This window comes from Sciurus vulgaris (genome assembly GCF_902686455.1).
Source record: "Sciurus vulgaris genome assembly, chromosome: 10".
NCBI classification, from domain to species: Eukaryota; Metazoa; Chordata; class Mammalia; order Rodentia; family Sciuridae; genus Sciurus; species Sciurus vulgaris.
This window is the reverse complement of record NC_136470.1, coordinates 118,056,475-118,076,603: the sequence shown is the minus strand read 5'-3', so window position 1 is coordinate 118,076,603 and position 20,129 is coordinate 118,056,475. Positions and strand designations below refer to the sequence as shown.

Sequence of the window (20,129 nt, the reverse complement as noted above, 5' to 3'; positions counted from 1 at the left end):
AGAAATTCAAGTCCGGCAAAAAGTAGGTGTGGGGCTTAAATATACACATGGTACAACCTCAACCTGAGGAAGTAATGGAATAATTGATTTCAACCATGAAACTCTGATGCTGCTGTAGCAGTGAAGGCAAAACTACTCTTTGGTGACATTTTCACAACTTTAAGTACATAGAAATGTCTCACACAGTTTAAAAATAACATTTCTGAAGATGCAATCAACAGCAAAGAATTACTATAGAATGAATGAACCACTCTGAAAGGGAGGCCAAATGCTACATAAATAGGAGATGTGGCATCCATGAGCATGAGGCAATAAAATAATTTGAAAGAGATTGTAAAATATGTTGAAAGTAGTTAAAAAGATAATAGAAACTATAGCTATCACACTGAGATAATAGAAGAGCATAAAACTACTGGAGCATAAAGAATATAAAGCAAAATGGATTTGAAAAACAACCACCAAAATATCTACCAATGGAAAATATATTAACTGGAACTAGAATGGATCAAAATATTGTTTTATTCAGGAAAAAAAAATAAAAAGAGTTAGGTACCAGGGTAGAGCAAAGAGAAATAAAGAATTAAAATTTTAAAACAATAAGGAATTTAGCAGAATGGAGTAAGTAAAACTGGCATAGGTCTAATAGAAATTCTAGGGGAAAAATAGAGAATGAGAGGCAATGTTTGAAGAGGTGATGAACAGGAATTTTCCAGAATCAAAGGAAAACATGAGTACACTTGGGTTAAAAAAGAAAACAAACAAAACAACAACAACAAAACTTCACTTGAGGAAGTAGAATAAATCAATGAATGAATGAAATTTACTGAGCAGTCATCTTATTAAGGAAAAAAATCACATGGTCATCTCAATAGAGGCAGAAAAAGTCTTTGACAAAATACAGCATCATTTATGACAAAAATACTGAAGAAAGGAGAGACAGGAGGAACTTACCTCCATATCATAAAGAGCATATGACAATCTCAAAGCCAACATCATGGTGAATGAGAAAAAACTGAAAGCATTTCCTCTAAAATCAGGAACAAGATAAGAATGTCCAGCTTCACCACTTCTATTCAATATAGTTGTTAAAACACTAGCCAGAGCAATTAGGCAAGAGAATGAAATGAAAGAGATAAAAGTAGGAAAAGAAGAAGTCAAATGATCACTGTTTGCAGATGATGTGATCCTTTATTTAGAAGATCCAAAAAGTTCCACCAGAATGCTTCTGGAATGAATAGATTCAACAAAGTTGCAGGATACAACATTAACATATAAAAATCATTAGTTTTCCTATAAACCAATAATGAATTTGTTGAAAATCAGGAAAACAATTCCATTTACAATTGCCTAACTTGGGAATGAATTTAACTAAGGAGGTGAAAGACCTCTACAATGAAAATTATAGAACACTCAAGAAACTGAAAACATCAGAAGATGGAAAGACCTCTCATCTTCATGAATAAGCAGAATTCATACTGTTAAATGGCCATACTACCAAAAGCAATCTACAGATTTAATTCAGTCCTCATCAAAATACTAATGACATTCCTCACAGAACTAGAAAAGTCCTAAAATTCATTTAGAAAAATATAAAACCCAGAATAGTCAAAGAAATTCTATGGGGGGAAAAAGGCAATGCAAGAGGCATACTCAACTTCAAATTCCAATACAGAGCTATAAAACTGAGTAGAAAACCCACAGAGTCATCTGACCTTTGATAAAGTTACCCAAAACATAAACATTAAAGATGGCCTTTTAAACACAAAGGGCAGGGAAAACTTGATATCCATTATGTAGAAAAATGAAACTAGATTCCACTCTCTTACCCTGCATACAGCTCAATTCAAAATGAATCAAAGACCTAGGAATTATACCAGAAACTTTGCAACTGCTAAAAAAAAAAAAAAAAAAAAAAAAAAAAAAAAAAAAAAAACATAGGGCCAATACTCCAACATAGAGGCATAGGCAATGACTTCCTCAGCAGGATTCCTAAAGCTCAGGAAATAATACCAAGAATAAATAAATGTGACGGCATCAAATTGAAAAGTTTCTGGGGCTGAGGTTGTAGGTAGGAGATAGAGTGTTTGCCTAGCATATGTGAGGAAATAGGTTAGAGCCTCAGTATCACATAAAATAAAGGTATTGTATCCATCTACAACTAAAATTTTTTTTAAAAAATTAAAAACTAATAACAGAATGAATCAAACAACATTACTGTATGTGGATTTATGATTACACAAATGGTATGCCTTTGCGCCATGTACAAACAGAGAGGCAACATGTATCCCATTTGTTTACAATAAAATTAAAAAAAAAAATTAAAAACTTTCCACACAACAAAGGAATAAGAGCATGAAGAGACAACCTACAGAATGGTGAAAGTCTTTGCTAGCTACTCAGGTGATAGAGGATAAATAACCAGAATATATAAATAACTCAAAAAGTGCCCAAAAAACCCCAAATAACCCAATCAATAAACAGGCAAATGAACTAAAGAGACACTTCTCAAAAAAAAAAAAAAAAAAAGAATTATGAATGACCAAAAAACATGGAAAAAAAAGTTCCATCGTTAGCAATTAGCAAAATGCAAATCAAAGCTATGCTGAGATTTCATCTCACTCCAGTGAGATGGCAGCCATCAGGAATAACAAGCTGGACATGGTGGTGCACCCTTGCAGTTCCACCCATGAAGAGGATGAGGCAGGAGGATTACAAGTTCAAAGCCAGCATGAGCAACTTAGTGAGATCCATAATAAAGGACTAGGAATAGGGGCTTAGTGGTACAGCACCCCTGGGTTCAATATTCAGACACCCCCCCAAAATACAAATAACAGTAAATGCAGAGGGTGTGGGGGAAAGGAACATTTTTACACTGTGGGGTTTAAAATTAGTACTAGTACAACCACTTTGGAAATCAGTATGGATATTCTGCAAAAGACTAGGCATGGAACCCCATATGACCCAGCTATGCCACTTCTCAGTATTTATCCTAAAGAATTAATGTTGGTATGTTATACTGATACATGCATACCCATGTTTATAGCAGCCTGACTCATGATAGCCAAATTATGGAACAAGCCTAGCTATCCATTGATAGATGAACAGATAGAGAAAATGTATATATGCATAATGGAATTTCATTCCACTATAAAAAAAGAACAAATTTTTGTCATTTGCAGAAAAATAGATGGAACTTGAAAACATTATGTTAAGCAAAACAAGCCATACTCATATGATGTTCCTCTCATATGAGGAAACTAGGGAGCAAAAGGGAATTATGAGGGAGGATCTCACGATGATAGAAGAGAGACCAGTAGAGTAGAGGAAGTGGACCAGGAGAAGAGAAGAGGGAAGGAGAGGTACTGGGTAATGAAACTGACCGAAGTCACTGTTATATTGTGTGCATGTACAATTATGTAACAAGAAGTCCACTGTTATGTATAATTCTGATGCACCAGTAAAAAGGGGAGAAAAAGATGTCAGAGAATAATGTCTTTTCTTAGCAAGAAAAACATGGTACTCAGATAATTTGTAATTTAAAAATGAATGTGAATAAAAGCATTTACAAAGAAACTACTTCTAGATTTTCATATAACACCCTACTAAAAGATATATTTCAGTAAGAAGAAAATTAAGCTGGGCATCGTGGTGCACGCCTGCAATCCCAGGAGTTTGAGAGGCTGAAGCGGGAGGATTGTGAGTTCAAAGCCAGCCTCAGCAATTTAGCATGGCCCTTTAGCAACTCGGTGAGATCCTGTCTCAAAATAAAATATAAAAAAGGGCTGGGGATGTGGTTCAGTGGTTCAGCACCGCTGGATTCAATCTCTAGTACAAAAAAAAAAAAAAAAAAGATGTCCTCAAACAATAATGCATACATATGTTTTAGCAAGAGAAAATGGAATGCAGGAAACCATGGAGAAATAATATATTGTCTATGGAAAACAATAATTTGGGGTGTTTCAAAATAAAATATAACTAAAATATTCAACAATAACAACATGGAAGATGGAAGGGGTATAATCAAGGAAAATGTATTCTTGGTCCTTATATTATTTAGGAAAAGCACAGATGTATATTAAGATTAAACTCTGACAAATCACACAAAAGATGCTTCCAAAACAAAATGATGAAATACAAACCAAAAAAACAAAAAAGACTTTGGAAAAATTCTCGAGGATGACATAGTAAAGTACAGACCGTAAAAGAGACAAGTGGTGAGTGCAAGCACATTCAAACATCAAATATTGTCAAAAGATAATACAAATAAACCAGCAGCTACAGGAAAATATTTAATCAATAATATCAATATCCATAATATATGCAGCATTTCTATAAATCAGTAGAAACCACTGAACCTAAAACAAAATGGACAATGGATCTGAATATGTAATTCACAGCAGAGTCAATCTGAATGGTACATAGATACATGAAAAGTTCCTTAACCTTACCAGTATTGGTACCACTTCCTGCCTATTAGCCTGGAGAAAGTTAAGGCATTTGACCATACCAAGAGCTGACAGGGTGTAGGGAAATTAGCACTCGTGGACATGGCTCGTGGGAATATCATTTGATACACTAATGCTTTGGAGAGCAATTTGGCAATAGCTAGTAAAATCAAAGATTGCATTTAAGGTGTTTTCCTAGAGAAACAGTTGTATGTGCACAAGGAGACATATATGTATGTAAAGGCTGCAGAAAATCTAAATGTGCACACAGAGGTAAAATGAGTAATGAAACAGGTTCATACTCCTTCATGGGATTATTAGTCAAGCATCAAATGAATAATTTAGATCTACATGCATCAGTGGGAGTAAATTCCAAAATCATAGCAAGAAGGGTAGTTCTAGGTTGATGTAAACTATCACAACAGGGCTCCCATTCCTGGAGGAGAAGCTCAGAGAAGTTCCAGAATAAGTATACCATGATCCGTGTAAAATCATTAAAACACAGCAAGATACAGATGGCCCCTGACTTGCAATGGCTCAACCTATAATTTTTTGACTTTATCATAGTGTGAAAGACATACACATTGAGTAGAAACTGTACTTCAAATTTTGGATTTTCGACTTTTTCTCCACCTAGCAGTTCATGGTGCCAAACTCTCTCACAGGGCTGGGCAGGGGCAAGGAGACACAACTCTCAGTCAGCCACGTGATCACAAGGACAGCCCATCCTCTATAGTGCACTATGTTGCTAAGCTCTGGTGTTCTGTAGGTTAGGTAGTAAATGTATTTTCAACCTATGGCATAACCCCACTGTAAGCTGAGGTGCATCTGTACTATGTATTTGTTTAAGCACATGTACATTAAAGCAAAACTTGGAATAAAACAAGTCAGCTTTGGAACAGTGGCTCTCTCTGGGAAAGCGAAATGGAAAAATGGGATTAGGGAAGGGGACCAAGGGGACTTCAACACTATCTGTAATATTTTCTTTAGAAGGTTAAAATTATTAATACAAAATAATAGCTTAAACAATTTTAAAACGGGTTTATTACATTATTTGATCTGCTTTTCTGTATTTCTGAAGGAAATCATCAAAAAGAAATGCTAGATGGTAATAACACATGAAGTGAGAAGAAACCAACATAGATTCTTGAAAAAAAGAAGTGTTCTTGTCTTACGAAAACCAATCTGATAGAGGATTGTAGAGTAAATGAGAAGCAGATGATGAAGTGATGAAATCCATTAATATTAAACTAGGTGGAGCAATGAAGTCTCACACTTCAGAGGCGGAAAATGAATGGAGAGAAGCGGGTGACTCCAAAAGATAGTTAAGAAAAATTTATGAAGGAAGTATAAATTTGGACGTCAGAATGGAAAAGTAAAAGATGATTTAAAAAATAAAGCATCCAAAAATACTAATTGTGCTTCCATTCTCACTTCAATGTACATTACTTTAAAAAAAAAAAAATTCTGGAAGTAGGGTTGTGAAAGAATTATTACCAAAGACAACAAGCTTCACTTGTTAGAAAATATGATAGATCAAGTAGGGCAGCCTTTTCTCTGCTACTGTTCCCATGGAGAGGGGAAGTCTCATTTCCTTCCCTTGAATCAGCACTAGTCTGAATAAGCCCTTCAGTGATAGAAGTCCTGGATGGCTTCCTCTGGGTGAAGCCAGACTCAATCCGATCTCCACTGTTGTGAGACCAACATGCTATGGAAAACCGGAGACAACTCCACGGGGAGGCTCTGGAGAAGCTGGGAGGCCTGCCAGGTGATCCAGCCATCCAACCCAGGTGCTAGACAAGTGATGGAAAAGCCTTCCAATGACTCCAGCTCAGCCACCAATAGACTGAGACCCAGGAAGCAAGACCTGCCCGGCAACCCAGTCAACCCACAGAACACGAAAGATAATTGTTTTTAGGGCACTACTTTTTGAAATGGTTTGTTCTGTAAGATTAAATAACTGGTGCAGAAAGGGGAAATGCTGGGTTTACTTTTTTGAAATGCTGAATTTGAGGTGTCCACATATGATGAAGTGGACATGCACCACAGACAAAAGATGGACACATGGTATTGGAGCCTTAGTAAATCATTGTCATTGTCATACTCATACGTACAGTCACTGGCTTTGGCCATTGCACCAGCCCCTGGAAGTGCAAACCCAGCAAATACAGTCTGAGACCTAGTGAACTTGCAGTCTGATGGGCCGGGGTGGCAGACCTGGGGCGTGCCCAGGTAAGGATGTAGACAATTAGACAGGAGTCATCTCGGTGCTTTGGTGGAAGAGCTCATGGGCATTCAGAAATAAAATTTCCCCAAAGTAGCTTCTTCGATAAATTCTGAAAGAAAAATACTCAGTGTCAAGCACAAGTACCCCCTGAGGGAAAAGAGACCTAGACAGTGGGGGTGGGGAGAAATGTTTACGAAGTCCCTCATTTCCAGGAACGTGAAGTCAATAACGAGGAAGATTGCATTGCCTTGGCAACTGCCCCATTAGGTAATTTATATATTAATCTCAGAAGGACAAAGAAAAGACCCTGCCAAAAGCTATCATAAGGAGAAAATAAATTAAAACAAAATGCAAACTACAGCATGCAAATTTGGTCAGTCATTTGTCCATTTGGTATTTTTCAAAGGTCGTATGTCATCCTAAGAACGGCGCCCCCCACACACACACTTTGTGGACAATGGTAAACTTGTTGAATCAGTAGGTCGGGTGGGCTCCAGGATTTGCATGTCTAACCATGTCCCAGGTGATGCTAATGTGGCAGGTCTGAAAATCACACTTTGACCATCTTCCCTGGAACTCACTGGGCTGCCCTCTGCCGAAATGTACGCAAGCCACAAAGATTTACTGAATTCCAGCTGTATGCCAGGTGTTGGAGATAAAAACAATGCCAAGGGAAGAGTGTGTGGGTTACAGGGACAGCTGTGTCACCCTGGCTTGATGGGAAGGAACTTGGGAGAAATTTTTCCCACATTTTTTGTAGTTGTCTGTGCCAGTGTTTCTTATCCAGAGGCAATTTTCCACCCCAAGGACACATTTGGCAAGGTCTGGAGGAATTTTTGATCTTTACTGCTGGGGTTGGGGGTGCTACTGGCATCTAGTGGGCAGAGGCCATGGACACAGCTAAACAGCCTACAATGTGCAGGGCAGTTCCCTACAACTTAGCATCAGCTTATTGACACCAGCTCAGATGTCAGTGGTGGAGAAACTACTTAGGTTGAGAAGCGTTGACCTACACACATTTAGCACATTGTATTAGTCATAGTTCTCCAGGGAAACAGAACTAACAGGGTATATGTGTGCATGAGACAGGGATGGAAAAAAGAGAGATTTTAAGGAACTGGTTCACCCGCTTATGGGCACCAGCAAGCCCCACACTGGCAGTTCCAGTACAAGTGGATGTTGCATTCTTGTCTGTAGTCAGAACTCCTTTCTTTTCTGGGGACCTCTGGCTTTCAACTAATTGAATGAGGCCAACCCACATTATGCTTTACTCAAAATCTTCTGGATTAAGTATAAATTACATTTAGAAACTTCCTTCACAGCCACCTCTAGACTGGTGTTTGCCCAAAGAACTGGGCACCTTGGCCTGGCCAAGGCTTAGGCATCCTAACTTACCCAAATCTGTGACTAAACACTCCTTTGAGTGTGTATCTCTTTACTGTCTGTCCCCCACTAGACTGGAATCCTCCTGAGGGTAGAGACTGGGTCTCAGGGCATGAGAAATATCCCTGAAAAGCATAAAGTACACTGGGTGTCACTTCCAAGCGGGGGACAACAAACAGGAAACATGACATTGGAAGTCACTTGATGATGGGTATTTTAGTCGCATCCAGGAAAAGCTGGCTAACAATGATCATATTTAATCCTCACAACAAATTACTATTCAGACCAGAGAGAGGCAGCCTGGAAGGTTCCGGGTGATGAGCAGCTAGGTTAGATTTCATTCCTCCTTTTGTATTTTAGGGTTAAATATTAGTATTCAATCAGACAGAAATTTCCAAGTGCTTTGGTAAACCTCTGCAGAGCAAGGATCCAATTTTACCATCTGTTCATTAAATGAACTACCCATATATATCAGGAATTTAATTAGAAAGGCAGGGGGCCAAGGATATGATCTTGCCTGAGAAAGTTGCATTTCAGGCAGCTGTTCTCTTCCAAGAGAACAGAGGAAACTCTTGATTACATTCTATTCTCCTTTCTCTCTTAATCAAAGTTTGCCTCAACTGATTTCGTTCAAAATGCCCTTGTGAGGGAGTAAACATTTTTGAATGGCTAACTTCTCGTGTGGAGATTAAGCACACCAGCTGCTCTTGGCTGGAGATCTGTAGTGTCTTTCAAAACAGGACATAAGTCAGATGACTTAGACCGACCTCTTTGGGTCCTAGGCATGACATACATCAATAGTAAGATAAGATCAATGATCATTAACTGGAAAAGAACACAAGTTTAAAGAAGAGGAAAAATGTCACAGGCTCAAGGGACCCCAACAGAGACTCATTTTCCTCATTGGTAAAATAGTTTTTAGTTTTCATATTTATCCATTCATTCTTTTCATTCAAGTAATATCTTTGAGCATCTGCCAAAGAGTAGGCACCATGTTAAGCAAAGGGTATGCAATAAAAAATAGAACCCCATTTAGGCTTTGTCCTCATGGTGCTTATCCATTGAGGGTATGGGGTATTTAAGAAAGAATGACATCAAAAGTGTAAAGCTACAACAGTGGTACTCTTTAGAAGAGATCTCACGGAAACCCCATAGCCAATCCATCAGCCACTCTTGTCAATAGTACTTTCGAAGTATATTCCAAACCTAACCATGTCTCACCAACTTCCAACCACATCACATATGCTGTGATGACATAGTCCCCACATAATAAGAATTAACTCAAAGAGATCCCTCCCCTTGAGGGAGTGCAGTCTGAGCTAATGATGAAGGAATGGTGAGAGTTTACCAGGCCAAGAGGAGTGTGGTGTTCCAGGAGGGGGAGATGGCTTATGAAAAGGTCCTGTGGCAGGAAGAAGAGTAGTATGGCCAATGAATCAAAGGAAGTTGGTATGAGCAGAACACAGAGTGAAGGGGAACAAGGTGCTAAATGAGACCAAGCCATCCATAGCTTTGCAGGACCCAATAATGGTTTATATTTTTTCCCTAGATCAATGAGAAGTCATTAAAGGATTTTAACTAGAGGGGTGGGTAAGAAGAAGACTCAATCACTTTTAATTTCAAAAACTACTTGACATGATCGGTTAGATCCATTTCTGCTCTGAAATTCTTTCAGCAAAATTAGAATGGATTCTTGGAAATTTTCAACAATCTCAGCAAAATAGGGAGCAGTGTTGAAGTCTGGTTTTTACCACATTCTGCATTCAACCCCCACCCTGCCCAGCCACTGGCCAGCTGTCATCAGAACAACTGATGAAACCTCAGGCACTCATCTGGGGAGGGGGATGATGTTGGTACTTTTCTGAGTTGTTGCGAAGATTAAATGTGATCATTGTTAGCCAGCTTTTCCTGGATGCGACTCAAATACCCACAAGATCAATTTAGAGGAGGAAAAGTGTATTTTGGGCTCATGGTTTCAGAGGTTCAGTTCATGGTCTATCACTCCTGCCTGAGGTGAGGCAGAGGTGAGGCGGAAAGGGTGCTACAAAGGAAAGCTACTCAGCTTACAGCGGCTGGGAAGCCAACAGAAAAAGAGGAAGGGAAGAAGCTCCCTTGCAGGGCACGCCCCCAGTGACACACGTCCTCCAGCCACGCCCCACCTGTATATAGTGACCACCCACCCAGCCAGTCAGTCCATTCAAACTAGGATGGTCTACGAGGTTACAGCTCCCAGTCATTTCACCTCTGAACATTCCTGCACAGGAGCTCTGGGGGCAGGGTGCGGGGGCAGCTCATATGTAAACCATAACAATAGTGTATATCAAGTGCTTAATAAGGGCTGAGTTAATTGACATAGAAAACTCTTAGGATTGGCGTATTCAAAATGTACTTTGTGAAGACCTGGAGTCAACCACGGGCTTCTATCTGGGGCAGTCCCAGTCCCGACACCTGTCACTTACTGGCTGAAGCTCGTGCAGTGGTTTCTCTCTGCATACACACCACCCCTCTCTTGTCCCACTGGGCAGTTTAGAAGGCATAGAAGGTACAGAATCACAGTCTCTCAGTGTCCTGTGCACTACCCGACTCAATGACTTGCGGCTGATGACTGAGACGACAGGCGCACAGCTGTGCCTAAGGGCAACTTTCTCAGGAAGAAACGGAGAGACCTGGTGGGTTGCCCGTGAATACAGTGCACAAGCAAATCAATGAAACCCCCCAAGCTCTGGGGAGTAAAGAGGCATCTATTTGAAAGCATTCTGCACCTAGGAATAAATATTTGGCAAGTCATCTATTCTAGTCTCTCTGAGAAAATGAGGTGGGGCTCCAATACAGACAATACGATCAACCATCAATTTGCCTATTTTTCTTGGTGTAGTGACTGCATTGTAAGTGACTGTGTGTCGTAACTTTTGCAATACATAGAAACAAATGGGATTTACAAACGTTGATTGGGGCACCTCTGACCCAGTGAGCCTGAAAACTGCTTTGCTATAGACATGAAGTAAGCATGCTAAAGAAGTAATTTCCCACCAAATAATCCCTAGGGTTGGGGATTTGGTTCGATGGTAAAGCACTTGCCCAGTATACGTGGGGCCCTGGGATCCATCCCCAGCACCACAAACAAAAAACCCTTTAAAGGGTTCTGACAGTTCCCTAAAGTACTATTACCCCAATTTTCACCACAATTATATACTTCACTCACTGCCCACTACTAAGAAGGTTTTTGGTTGCTTTTTTTTTTTTTCCTTCATCACTGACCAATGCAAGCCTGTGAATTTGTTTAGAGCTCGCCTCCACCCAGTTAAATCACCTATAATCATGCAACTTGGTTCATGAACATTCCGATGACAGTTCCCTGGAGGCCCGACAATTAGGTGCTTAATGGTGCCATTGCAGGATGATGATAGTAATCATGGAGAAGGGGGAAAACCAAGCAGGAATCACAGTGGGGAGTGCATTTATTAAGGCAAAACTTGTGGGAAAAGCTCTTCAGTTTAGAAGCTGGATTCATGGCATTAATCCAGAGAATGCAGATGTTGAAGCCCCGAGAAGAAGGATCATTTGGAAGAAACTGTGTAAGGGAATTAGATGCTATTACATGTTTTTATATCCTTTATATTTCCAAAAACACACCCTATACAAGATTTGAAAAGACATCAGAAAAATGGGACATTTTAGCTAAATGACACTTTTTTTCCTCTCGGTTCCACTCAAAGCCACTGTGTCCTTTAACTTATACCTCCCAAAATGTGACCTGTGCAGTCCTAAAAATCACACAGTCAACACAAAGTATTATCCTATCTTGCTGAATCCAAAGAAACTCATATTTATTGAGTAGTATGTGTTAGCAATCAAAAAGCCATCCTTCCTTCAAATGCTCTCAATCACCCTGCACTTGGGTATTATTTTCACGTTGGGTGAGAAAATGGAAGTTCAGAGAGGTTATGTGACTTGTCCATGATTGTCAGTGAGTAAAGAGCCTGATTTCAGCTCATTTATTCCTACAACAGATTTTCACTGACTATCTCCTAAGTGACTCTCATTGAATTGGCCTGGTGAATGTGAAAGACCAGGAAGTCACAGTTTACCAGGTGAGCAATATGACTAAGGTAGCCCCCAGGGTACTGTGGGGACTCAGGGTAACTTTTCCCAATAGAAAGGGACTAGTCATGCTTTCCCCAAAGAATGGGCTTAGTATTTAAGGTGTAAAAGGAGAGAAGTAGTTAACCAGTTTGGGGTCTAGAGAATATTATTCTGGGAAATGCCAGATGCAGATGGAAGGACATGAGAAAGAGCAAGTTCTTCTTAGGTGGCAAAGAAATAGGAAGGCATGATTCAGGAGCAGGAGATACAAGTTTGAAGGTGGGAGAATTTTCAACCAGGATAAGGATTTTGTACTTTATCCAAAACTACTGAGGCATTTCAGCAGAGAAAAGATGAGCGGATGGTTTTGGGATGTTCACTCAGAATGAAATACGGAGAACACTACAAACGGATCAAGACTGGAGGAGGGGGGGCTGGGGAGATAGCTCAGCTGGTAGAGTGCTTGCCTTGCAAGCACAAGGCCCTGAGTTCAATCCCCAGTACCGCAAAAAACAAAAAAAAAAAACAAAAAAACAAAAAAAAAAAAAAAAACAAGACTGGAGGAGGGGAGGTGGACCAGGAAGCAGATGTTGTATGAGTGACAGATGATGGCATTTGGGGAGCTAGGAGCAATGACGACAGAGAGAAGTTATAGAAATCATTAGGAAATTAAACTGTTAGGATTTGGGATTGTGGATGAGGGCTCAGGAGGACAGGGCTTCTAGGCTGCTTCAAGACTTTCCGGTGAGGCCACTGGATTGCATCACTCACCGGAAGAGGGAAAGGTCTGTGGGGAAGATAAAGAGAACTGTTTGGGACTTCTTGTTTTTGTGGTATGTAATATTCAAGTGCCTGCTGCAAGTTAGATAAGTAGGTCTGAAGTTCTCATGCTAGATCTGGCCCAACGGTATGGATTAAGTCATGGGTGACTTATTATTCATGGGTGAATTAATGGTGACCAAAATGTGCAGGACATGGGAACAACTAACAGGAATATTGAAGGACCAGCTCTTCCTTCACAGAGCATGTGTGAACCACTTTGCATGACCAGCAGAATGTGTTCTTTACATTATTCTCCAACTATGGGGCAACAGTAAGCCTTCACTGTTCTCAGATCACATTGAGTTCTCACTGACATCTCCACCATGTCCCAGGACAGTTCCCAAGAGCTGATGGGGATTTAGAATCAGGTCATGACCTACAAACTAACTAACTGACCCAGACACAAATAAAATGGCATTAGCTAGATAAAATTCTGTTCTCCAGTGTGGAAAGCAAGAATTCCATTTTTGATTTTTAATTTAATTTTTGGCTAGGATGGTGTTCATAAGCTATTCTTGGTTTACTGAAATAGCTAATAAGCTGATGGTAGGTGAGGGCAAAAGTAGACCGTGGACAAGAATTCATGCAATCATTTTATTTGGGAGGTGATTCCTGGAAGCACTGGTAGAGGGGTGGAGAAGTGAGACGGTGAAGGAAAGGAAGCCAGAGTTAAGGAGCAGGTAATTCACCACTGTGGGCATCTGGAAGTCATTCCATTGGGCACCTTGGAAGAATGTATAGATCAGACCTTAGGAGTTGCCTCCCACAGGATGTGAGCAAATGGAATATCTACTCACCTACTTTCACCTGTTACTGGGTGAGGCATTGCTCCCAGGGGTGTTAACACTCAGGCCTCTGTCCTACCCCATATGGGCCAGGCATGTGCCCAAAGCCAAAGAAAGTCTTCAGGCAGAGCCACAGTGCTTGAAGTATGCAGCCTCTAGCATGCATTGAAGGAGGGAACGTGGGCAGAGCTCCAACATCATCTGAAAGCCAGCAGAGAAAGGCCTGGACATTGAGGCCATGTCAATGTCTATATACAGATAGGCTTTTTAGTAGTATAGATCCTAACTATCCCAAAGACAACGTAGAAGTAAATGAGATGATAAAGTCAACTCTACATCTAGCTTAGGGTGAGATAGGGGTGCCTAAAGATGGTATTTGGGCCATTTGACACACTGTGAGATTTTTTTCCCCCACCAAACAATAATAGCCAAATATGACTATGACTTGCTTATGATCTTCAAAGTTCAACTGTATTTGGACTCATATAATGGAGACTTTCAGTCACAATCTCTTGCCCAACATTAATCAAGTTGTTTTTAAAGGACTCAATAAGTGATTAGCTTATGGTTTTCCAAGCCAACACAAATGCCTTTGGCAACTAACTCTGGCAAAATCTTTCCCCTCTAAAGTGTAGGATACAGTACTTGGGATGTTACAAAACATCCTGGAGTCAAATTAACATCCAAATCCTTGACTGCAAGTGGTTAAAAAATGGTTATGTGGATATTTAAGTCTTAAATATGTGACTTAAATGAATGTTGAGGTTTACATTCATAAAATTAAGTTTTCATCTTCTATTTTTCTTCTCTTCCTTCTACCACTTGAGCATTTGGAGAAAAAACTTTCTCATCATGCCAAAATTAAATCAGTAAATTTTCTTAGACCTGTTATTTGGAACCATAAAGAATATTTAACTTTTAGATTTATCTCAGTCAATCAAGGTAACTAATAAAGGTAAGATTTAGAATCAGTAATAATAGTACTTGCTTTAGCAAGGCTGAACTTCAGAGGCAGGGTCACAGATAAAGACGATGCTGCCTCCTTTGTCCTGACTGAGATTTTGCATGCAGTGGGTTTTCTAAGTGCAACTGCTCCAGCTGCACATGAGAAGCATGCCTCAGTTGGAATTTTAGAATTTTAACAGTCACTGATTGATAGAATATTTATTGAGTACCTACTAAGTGCCAGGTACTATGAGAAATACAAGATATCTTTTCTTCTGCACATGATTTATGTTAGCTAAATGGTTTCCATTTTTATTCATGTTAATCTCTTCCAAATCCCATTCCAGGGTTTTGGGGTCACTCCAAGAATAGAACAGTTTTGGAAGGAGGGTGAGAAACAAGGAGAAGGAGTGAGACAAAGACTCTATTATTTCTTCATTTTAAGAGTTTGGCTTTTAATTAGTCACTGTTTTGTAAATGATTCTTTGTGCCTTTTCAAAGCTCCATTCCTTGAACAACTTAGGGTTGCTTTTGGAGAGTGTGTTTTAAAATTCTGAAAATTTAAATATAATGTGCTGTTGCTGAAAGCAGAAGGATATTTTTATTATCACATAACCATTATTCATAGAAACAAAAACACTGACTGCACTTTTTAAAGCCATCTTCCTATAGGAACAACTTGACCTCCTTGGGAAAATTTTCCCCTGACTGTATGAGAAATAGGTGATGAACTCAGCATAACCACCCCCAATCCCTAAACCATCTCTTCCAGAATGGCAGCTTACCTGAGTGACAGGTCTTTCCTTAAACCCTCTTTACAAACTGGAACACTTGCAGAAAAGAGGGGAGATTATGACGTTTGGCAAGTCATTCATTTCAGTTAGTCACGTGTTGTACACCATGGAAATGAGGTACTTAACTGACGTCAGAACGTGGAATAAAATTGGGCTCCACAGCTCTATTTGCTGTTCTGTATTCTCCTTACACTTTTTCACCTCACTACCACCAGCATCCTCATGTATGATCCCCTTGTGCTTGGTATTTTACAAGGATCCTGTTTTTTCTCACATATCCCTGTGAGGTAAGTAGGTATCTCTGTTCCGTGTGACAAGTGAGAAAGGTAAAACTCAGCAGCGAGGTTCAGAGAACTTGCTAAGCTCTTCCCTAACTTGAACCCAGACCTGTCTGAGAGCAAAACTATGCCACTTCCTACTTTAAATAACAACAGTAACCACAAACAGGTCAGGAAGGGAGAAAAATATTTTGACCAACATTTAGTCACTCTGAAAAAGTCTTATATTCACAACGCACATAGAATTATAAATAGAAGCATAGAAAATAAAATCTTCACTTATTTTGGGGGACTGTAGGAGTGAGCGTTCTTTGATTTCAAACACCTACTCATTAGATGGGACCACTTTTATTTATTTTTGGGGAATATAACTAGCAATCCTACATTTTTGAGAAATTGTAGGGGCAGGCGATATTTACAAAAAGAGTTCTTTTCGGTCATTTTAAACACCATTATGTTAATAGGACTATATAGTATACTGTACACAAAGATGAATAAACAATGTGCCAACTTCTATTCATAATTTTTATAGCCTCACCTGTATTTGGTGATTTCATTAGCTACTCTTGCTACTGTCTAGGCAAATAATAAATACTTTCTGCCTTAGTATTCAAAATAACTAATTTTTTCTGAAACAGACTATCTGAAGAGAACAGGAAAACTAAATTGTGTTTCATATTTAACAAAAGTATTTTTTAAACACAGGTAATTTTGAAGAATTACTTCACAAGAAGATACAGCATTTTTGTTACTACAAAAAAAAGTTCACTTCCTAATGAGCACTTATTATAAAACCTTATGAATGTCCATAAAATTTGATTTCACATTTACAGCATTTAAAACATACCAAACTTTTGAGTGGAAGGGAATCCTTTTTTTCCCAAGTTCTCTTCTGTGTTTTTAATATTTTAGAATGAAAGGAGAGAGAAGGAACTGACATCATCTTTTAAAAGGATAAAAACTTTTAAGTCTACGCATTTTAAACCATTTATTTAGAAGTTTCAGGATGTTTATGTATATTCCCCTACCTGTGAAGACACTAAGCATAAGTTTAACATTGTAACTTCCAGATGGCCTACTTGGAAGCTTTATATTGAAAAGAATACTCATCAAATATATACTTTAAAAAAATCAATGACTGCTGTATTCTGTAGCAACAGAAATTCTAAACAAAAAGTTTCTAATATTCTTCCTATCTCAGTTCTCATGATTTTAACCATCTCGGATATTCCTCAACATTACTACCTAAATCCTCTGTCAAATTCCCCACACACTGGCAAAAGTCCTCTTTAAAATTTTCACCCAATAGACTTCTAAAAGGAGAAATGAGAAATATTTGTCACAAGAGGACACAGAAGAAAAGAAAATCACTTCCTAGTCCCAAGATTTTCCCTTTTTCATCCCTCATCGGAATTATTCCCACGGTTGACACTGAGCCAGGCAGCTGAGGCTCCACTCAGAGCAAAATGTAACTGGAATTCATAAAACGTGCATTTCCCCTGCTTTCCCCCTCCCCTCAGACAATAAAAACTCTATCTTTTGTAGGTTTGTGTGGAGTGAAGGAGCAAACGCACGGGCTGGGTATGTACAGGCTTGGCAACCACTGTTCCTGGCTGACGCTGGTTAATCTCATTCATTAGTCCCCCGAGTGGCTCTGCGTGTCTGCCACGCGCCAGGCCCTGTGCTGGGCGTGGGGACACAGCGTAGGGTGAGGCACCTCTCGCCCTTGGAGACAGCCGGGTGTGCGGACAATAAGCCCGAAGGAGAGAACTATACAACAGACGTATGCAGAAATTTTTAAAGAAGGGCGAGGTGAAGGCAGTTAACTGCAAGGAAGGGGTGAAAAACCAAAGAGGGCAATCTGGGGCTTCTGAAACGCCTTTCAGTGCACCGCATCCTTCTCGTGCAGCCCTCTCCATTCTGGCAGATCCTTTGCATCCAACTACTCTCCACTAGTTCTGGCTCTTAGGGTCCCAGCGGACTTTGGCTCCTGGACTTACCTCGGGGAAACTTCTACGCAGCCCCTAGCCCTGCCCTTCCCAGTCCCTGGACGGTATCCTCAGCGCGCACCTCTCGGGCAGAGCGCACAGCTGAGAGCGCAGCTCTGAGATCCGCCAGCCAGGAACCACCGCGGAGACCTCCGGGACCTGGAAGGGACTGGCCGTGGCGCAGCGGCCTCTCGCCTCCTGGAGTCCCGCGGACCAGCGGGTGGCAGCTCCTACGCCCCTGCTGCTCGATATATAAACACTTGTCTCCCCGCCCCAGGTCCGACCCTTCCCCGCCCCGGCGGCCCCGGGCCCAGCGGACGTCTCTCGAGAGAGGAGCGCAGCCTCAGTGATGTGACACAGTTGGAGTGGGGGCGATTCTGGGGGCTGTAAGTGCCCCGCCAGCTTCTCTCCGAAGTGGTACTCCCTCTCCCCACTGCTGGCTCTGGGAGGAAATCTAGGGCGGGAATTTGGGGAGTACATGGTGCTCGCCTTCTCTGCGCCCCACAGACAGCCTGGGAGCGCGGATCCAGACGGCTCTGCTACTGTGGCAACTGCTGTCATTTGGCGGCTTTGCCTGTGTTGTGGTGTCTTCTTACAGAGACAGGGCAGGATCTAGCAAGGTAGCCTGAGTCTTTGGGTTGATGGGAATTCCTCTCCATTCGCGGGAGTGGGGGGTTGCAGACTCCTGCCGGGGGCCTCATTGCTAGAAATTCACGAGTGTCAAGAATATCCTCTTCCCTTTTGTCTATTGACCTTTTTTTGCTCTCATTTTCTGTTTATTCATTCATTCATCTATTCAGTTATCTGTTGGATAAATATTTGAACAATTACTATGCACCGTTAGGTGCCTGGGATACAAAAGCAACTAAGTTGAGATCTTAGCTCACAGTCTAGTTGGGGAGAAAAGCGTGGAAACGAAAAAGGCAAATTGCTAGAGCACGTCAGTGATGCCAGGAGAATGTAGGAGGGCTCCTCCCATAAGCCTGAAAGGCCGAGAGAAGCTTAACTCCAAAACGAAATGTGAAGATTAAGCTAGGCAGAAAAGCCAGGAAAAGAGGGTCCCACGCAAATGGAACACAATTGGGAGGACAGAGGCAGTGATGTCCCTCTTTCAGGGGAGCCAAAGTTTTTATTAGGTATTCGTTGTTCTCCTAAGTCAAGAAAAATCTAAAGAGAGAGAAACTTCTAGGTGGGAGAACTGGGACTGGAATGTGGGAAGCGGTGGCGTGTGCTTTCCTGCTGTTCTGTGTAAGGCACAAAGCTGACTGAGTTAACTTCGTTCAAATGGAGATTGTTTATGTGGAATAGTAATTGCTCTGGAATCCAAGACATAACTTCAAGTCTCAGGTAGATCCTTCAACAATCGCAACTTGGCCATGTCCTTCACCTCACTTTCTTTCTCAGTGGGGAGTGAATGCTATAGTCTTTCCAGTGACCCTCGTTGAGTGTCCTGGATCATAAGGCCTCATGTTCTGGTTCCCACAGTTGGCAGAGCAGTACCAGGACAGGTGGCAGCAAAAGGAGGATTCCTGTATGGATCCCTTGGCTTGGCCCAAGAAAGTCTGGGAGAACATTAGAAGAAAAAAAAAAGAGTAAGCATTAGAATATCTCAAATTATGCTTGCATTTGCCTAAAGTGGTTAAAATCAAGTATTCCAAGTTTTTATATTCCTTTTTAATTAATATTTAATTGGTGCATTATAATAAGACATAAGAGTAGGTTACATTGTAACATAATAATACATTCACATAATATAATTTGGTCAATATCCCAGTAGCTCCCCTTCAAGTTTTTATATTCTCTATAGTATTATCATTCTAAAAACGATACTTCATAACACAAATATGCTTTCTTCATTCCAGGGTCTTTATTGAAAAAGCCAGATGTGTTTCCTGGGTTGCAGCATTTCTAGCCAATTACCAGCTTACGCAAAGCTACTTTTAAAAATGTACTTCACATGCAAACGCAATCCCCATTTTATGATAGCACACAAGAAATCTAGTCTGATGGAAGAGCTCCTGGAAGTTGTAAGCATGTGAGCCCATGTCCTACCCAGGACCAAGGATCAGGTCAGTCCAAGGGGAAGGCTTGGTGACTCTGCAAGCCGAATCCCTGGGACATAGAGTTTTCAGATATCTCAAAATATTCTATGTGATGCCCTGGACCTTCTAATGTCAAAATCAGTTTTCACAACTAGATTAAACTTAGACTGAAGTAGACTTACTTTCACTCAATCTAAAGCAAAATGTTGCAGAAAGAAGAAGGGTTCTTGGGTTCTGTAAATGCAGGTGGTTGCTTAAAGTGACCCCACTTTTCCCCATTGTGCAATCCTGGATTTCCAGACCAGAGAAATGATGGGCAGTGGCTAGTGATGGTTAT

General features: G+C 40.5%; 1 protein-coding gene across 2 annotated transcripts in view; it reads right to left on the bottom strand.

Annotated features, from left to right (window-relative positions):
* COL6A6 (collagen type VI alpha 6 chain) overlaps positions 1-17,956 on the bottom strand; it is a 141,713-nt gene extending 123,757 nt beyond the window's left edge. Inside the window, exon 1 of one of the 2 annotated variants that reach the window (XM_079101273.1) lies at positions 17,763-17,956. The gene's annotated coding sequence lies outside the window, so the exon portion shown is untranslated. The remainder of the gene's footprint in view (positions 1-17,762) is intronic. The other variant, XM_079101272.1, reaches the window with a different exon arrangement.
* Between the last annotated feature and the right edge of the window lie 2,173 nt (positions 17,957-20,129).